Below are 6,391 nucleotides of genomic sequence, written 5' to 3' on the forward strand. Positions count from 1 at the left end.
TGGAGGTGCCTTGGCTATTGATTGTTTAAAGAGGAGGAAGTCATGTACTGGGAGCATGGATGCATGGACAGGAGAGGTGGAGAATGATATTGGAGCTTAGACGCCTGGCAAAATTGACCGCTGGGAAAGAGAACCTGAGAACAACAAGGTCGAAAGCACAGATGGCTCGAGTTTGGTTGAAGACTGGCGTGACTTGAGTGAACTCTGAGGACGGCAGGGCTGACGTGGCCTTGTGGTCGCGTTCCCCAGACATCACGCCCCCCTCCGAGAGGATGGGAATCCAACTCTCTCTTAGACAGCTTGAACAGAGGTCACAGAGAAACAGATCCTCCAAATTCACGCTGCTTGGAAAAAAGTAGAGAAGAGTGGCAAATAGCTGGGCAAGCAGAAAGTGGACTCAATGCACAGGTGCCCTCCGGTTGGGCTGGCTGCGTGGGCACGTACCTGTGCCGGTGCCCAGCCCACTCTCAGAACAGGTTTAACGCTCCACTGTCGTGGTCCTGAATTTCTTTTAAGTGTGTTTTGTAAGTGAAGCTGGCGGGTCACTGGAGCAAGAGTGCTTGCTAGTAGAGGAGACACACTGGTTGGCAGCAGGTTTTTGTGCAGGGAAGGGTTCAAGGGCAAAAGGGGCAGCAGGCAGCAGGCCTTGCTTCTTGGCAGGTGCACTCACACCTGGGGCAAGACGGGCTCCTTAGAGCCAGGGCCTGTACCGAGACTGCTTGCACCGAAGGCAGCTGCCTGAGGGGAACCACAGGGGCTCCGTGCTGGGCCTCCAGGGGAGTTCAGCCCATGGCCTGCGCCTGCAGCATCTGCGCGAGCAGCATCTGCGCGAGCATTCACCACCCTCCTGCCTCAGCACCAGCGTTGGAATGGATGACACCCAGACAGAATGGCTGACACCCAGACAGCACATTTGGTCAGTAATTTATTACAATAAAGACATTCCCAGGGACATTGCAATAAAGCATGCTGGGAATTATTAGAATTCTTCACAGTTAGAGTCTCTGGTTTTGAAAACGACTGCAACATTGTATCGCAGATAGCCACAGGCTTAGAAATATCAAGTGAATTTAAAGATCATTACACTTAACAGAAAATAACTCTATTTTCATGTGGATCTTCAGATACTGGTTATTGATGAAGAAGAAAAGGAATTTCTTAAAATTGAAGATACAGCAATTAATTGAAAAAGTAGCCATTTTCAGTTATATAAAAATCACGAATCCAGGTTTGACTTCTTGTACAATCAGTACAACTGAAAGGAAATGCCAGAGAAAACATTAAAATGTCAGGGTAAAAATTTATATTTATAATTAAATTCAGACAAATGAATTTGTTTTTTATTGAGTTAAATATTTTTAGGAAACTTCTTCCACAAGAATTAGAATCTTGAGATGTACCAACATTAATAATTCAAAATAATTTATCAGAATTCCTCATAATGTTGTCAGTCTACACAATGTTCTTAATAACTACAATAGCAGTTGTCTCAGCCAAAAGATTCTACTTGATATGAAAAGGTATCAAAAATAATTTCTGGCCTTATATTTGCCTAGAACAACTGATGTGCTACTTTCAATTATATCAATTGAAATTGAAACTGCTGAAAGTATAAATTTTGATGACCTAATGCTTTTAGAAAAGCAAACCAGAAAAATATTATCTCACTAAAAACTAATATTAATAAAGTATTATCATTATTTTATTATAGAAAGTCATTATGCCAAAATAATGCTTTTTTTCAACTTGTGATTGCATGTTAATATCTGAGAATTATTCCTATTAATTTTTAGTTATAATAAAATATTTTTAAAGGAAAAGATTTATGTTTTAGTACTTTAACTGCACTTTTTATTCTGCATTTTTAAAAATTTATTGAAATATATCAGCCATACATGAATATACATAAACAATAAATGTAGAGTAATAGTTGTGAATGTACAAAACAGGCAAACATAACATCATTCAGGGGTCTCATACCTCATCCTACCACCAATACCCTGCATTGCTGTGAAACATTTTTAACCAGTGACTAAAGAGCATCTTCAAAATATTACTGCTATTTGAAGTATTTTCCCCCAACCCACCTTATTATTATTATTATTATACCATTTATACATAAGCATACATAAATAAGTATATAGTATAAGTTGTGAACTTACAAAACAAAGATGCATAACATCATACAGGGGTCCCATACATCAACCCTCCACCTTGAACTGTTGTGAGACATTTGTTACAAATTATGGAAGAATATTGTCAAAATTGTACTATTAACTATAGTTCTTATCTTACATTTGGTGTATTTTTCCCCCAACCCCCATATTATTATGTTTTTAAATACTTTTTTTTATGACAGAAGTTGTAAACTTACAAAACAATCATGCATATGTGGAGAATCCCCAAACAACTCTGCTCTATCAACACACCACACTGTGGTGGGTCGTTTATTACAGATCATGAGATAATATCAAATTATTAGAAGGTCCATAGTGTACATCTGGCACATTTTTTTCATACTCTCCCATTATCAACACAGTATGTCTTTGGCATAAATGTATGAATATTACATTATTACTGTTAAGCACAGTCCATCGGTCACTCCAGTTGTATTTTTCCCATGCTTCTCCACATTCCCACCACCCTGCAATAGTGATGTACATCTGCTCTGACTCACAAAGGATACTCTTGCATCTGTACCATCAGCCATGATTCGCAACCACATCTGGTTTTACTGTGCTATTCAGATTATTCTCTAGTTTTCTGTCAGTTGGCATTTACATCCCTAAATGACCATTTTCAGTCACATTCCCATTTATAACCATCTGCTACTCACTGTTATGTGTTACCATCAATTCTGTACATTTCCACACCTTTATGGTAAAGCTAATTAAAACGTCTATGTACATTAAACATCAGTAGTCCATCTCAGTCCTCCTGTTATCTCCTTTAAGTACCCACCACCTACTACAGAGTCTTGAAGATATTTTCCTATTAGTTTCTTCTAGAAGCTTTATGGCTCTTGCTTTTATATTTAGGTTTTTGATCCATTTTGCGTTAATTTTTGTATAAGGTATGAGATACAGGTCCTCTTTCCTTCTTTTGGATATAGAAATCCAGTTCTCTCAGCATCATTTGTTGAATAGATTGCTCTGCCTGAGCTGAGTGGATTTGACAGGGTAGTCAAAAATCACTTGACTCTAGATGTGAGGGTCTGCTTCTGAACCATCATTTTCATGCCATTGGTTTATGTGTCCGTTTTTATGCCAGTACCATGCCGTTTTTACCACTGTAGCTAGGTAATATGATTTAAAGTCTGGAAATGAGAATCCTCCAACATCGCTTTTCCTTTTAAGATGTTTCTGACTATTCAGGACCCTTACCCTTTCAAATAGATTTGATAATTGTGTTTTCCATTTATTTAAAAAATGCTGGTAGATTTTTATTGGGATTTCAATGAATCTGTATATCAATTTAAGTAAAATTGACATCTTAATGATATTAGTATTCCTATCTGTGAGCATGGAATGTTCTTCCAATTATTTAGGTCTTGTTTGATTTTTTTTAACATTAAGTTATAGTTTCCTGAATACAAGTGCTTTACATCAATGGTTAAGTTTATTCCTGAATATTTGGGTTTTATTTGTATATTTTATTTTCACCACTCTTTTGACACTTTTAGTTCCTTTTATTGATATAATCTCTAATTTGACACTCTCTTCCAGGCCTCTCTCTCCTGTCTTCTTTTCAGGCTATGACACACACTTTATTATTTCCTGCAAAGTCAGTCTCTTGGTTGCAAACTCTTTCAGTTTCTGTTTATCTGTGAATATTCCAAACTCACCCTCATTTTTTTTTTTTTTTTTTTTTTGCCCTCTTTTGGTTATTCACTTTATTTTTTTTTTTTAATTTTTTTATTTTTTATTGACTTTGTAATAATATTACATTAAAAATATATATGTGAGGTCCCATTCAACTCCACCCCCCCACCCCCCCCTCTTCCCCCCCCCCCAACAACACTCGTTCCCATCATCATGACACATCCATTGGATTTGGTAAGTACATCTTTGGGCACCTCTGCACCTCATATACATTGGTTCACATCATGGCCCATAGTCTCCTCTATTCCATCATGTAGGCCCTGTGAGGATTTACAATGTCCGGTGATTACCTCTGAAGCACCATCCAGGGCAGCTCCATGTCCCTAAGACGCCTCCACCTCTCATCTCTTCCTGCCTTTCCCCATACCCTTTGTCCATTATGTCCACTTTTCCCAATCCAATGCCACCTCTTCTATGTGGACACTGGATTGGTTGTGTCCATTGCACCTTTATGTCAAGAGGAGGCTCAGATTCCACCTGGATGCTGGATGCAATCCTCCCATTTTCAGTTGTAATCACTCTAGGCTCCATGGTGTGACTCACCCTCATTTTTGAAAGACAATCTTGCCAAATATAAGATTCCTGGCTGGAAGTATTTCTCTTGCAGTATCTTAAATATATCATACTGCTGTCTTCTTTCCTTCATGGTTTCTGATGAGAAATTGGCACTTAATCTTATTGGGTATCTCTTATAAGTGATGCATTGCTTTTCTCTTGCAGCTTTCAGAATTCTTTGCCTTTGGCAATTGACATTCTGATTACTATGTCTCTCGGAGTTGGTCTATTTGGATTTATTCAGATGGAAGCACACTGTGCTTCTTGGGTGTGGCTATGTATGTCCTTCAATAGGGTTGGGAAATTTTCTCCCATTATGTCTTCAAATATTCCTTCTGCCCCTTTTCTCTTCTCTTGTCCTTCTGGGATGCCCATGATGTTCATGTTTGCATGTCTATTGCTGTCATTTATTTCCCTGAGACCTTGTTCAATTTTTTCCAGTGTTTTCTACATCTCTTCTTTTGTGTTTCCTTTCAGAGACCATTTCTTCAAGCTTGTTGATGCTTTCTTCTGCTTCTTCAAATCTGTTGTTACATGACTCAAGTGTATTTTTAATTTCATTTATTGTGCCTTTCATGTCCATAAGATCTGCCATTTTTCTATATATGCATTCAAATTCCTTTTTATGCTCATTCAATGTCTTTTTAATATCCTTAATCTCTTTCACTATCATTGAATTTATTAAGGAGATTTGTTTGAACTTCTATGATTAGTTATCTCAACTCCTTTATATCATCTGGAGGCTTATCTTATTCCTTTAACTGGGCCATATCTTCCTGTTTCTTGGTGTGGATTGTAATTTTTTGTTGATGTCCTGGCATCTGGCTTACTAGAGCATTTATTCAGGGTTCAATTTCTCTCTTTTGTTTAGAGATTTTTTTTGTCCTTTCTACCTTGCTGGTTATATGGTAGGAGCCAAGGATGTAGTTGGTGCTGTAAGCTGTGTAGGCTCAAGTGCCCTCATTACCTCAGGGACCAATGAAGTTTCTGTCAACTTTCTCCTTTGCCAGGCATTGGGACAGAGCCACAGTATTTGTAATAATTCAGGTCATGCAGACCTAGACTATAGTTGACCTAAACTAGAGTAGACTGATGAAGGTTCATGCCTCTCTCTCCCCTGCCTGGGGAGATGAAGCTGCAGCTGTGGGCAGCAATTTATGCCATTCAGGTCCAAAATGACCACAGTTGCCCTGGTAGACTTCTGACTATTCAGCTGGTGCCAGCCGAATGTAACTTCAGTTACCTGGAGAGGGTGGTTCAGAGCCCACCAGCTTCCTCCCAACTAAAGGTGGGTCTGAAGCCTGGGCTAGGGCTGCAATCCAATATGGGGAAAGAAGCTGGTCCCTACCGTCCCCATGATTTTCAGTCATCCTGGCTTTCCCTCATGCTGGGGGCAGAGTCAAAATGGTGGCTACTGGCCTTTTTCCAATTTGGACAGTTTCAAACTTCAGCTGTTCTTAAGGTTATATTTTAGCCAAAAGAATTTACTAGTCAGTAGCCGAAATTATTGGCCAACTCTCTCCTCCTCACCTGTTTTTGGGAAATGGAACTTCCAATTCCAGCCACAGAATAGTCTTGAGGTAGCTTGTGCCACTAAATTGGATGATCACAGGCCCCCAGGGTATGGCCTGGGTGTTTCCCAGAGAGGCTGGTGCAGGTCCCCTAGCTTCCTCCCTCCCAGAGGTGGGGCTGGGGCTTAGATGAGAGCTGCACTACAATCTGGATTGAAAGAAGCCAAACCCTACCAGCACTTTGATTTTCAGTCAGCCCCACTTCCCCTTGTGCCTGGGGTGGAGTTAAAATGCTGGCTACTGGCCTCTTTCTGACTTGAACAGGTTCAAAATTTAGGTGCTCTTAGTGTAACAAATTTACTAATCAATAGCTGAGGTTGGTGCCCAACTGACTCTTCCTCCCCCACTTTTGGGAAGTGGAACTTACAACTCCATCTGCAGAAT

This window comes from Dasypus novemcinctus, chromosome 2 (genome assembly GCF_030445035.2).
Source record: "Dasypus novemcinctus isolate mDasNov1 chromosome 2, mDasNov1.1.hap2, whole genome shotgun sequence".
In the NCBI taxonomy this organism is placed as follows: Eukaryota; Metazoa; Chordata; class Mammalia; order Cingulata; family Dasypodidae; genus Dasypus; species Dasypus novemcinctus.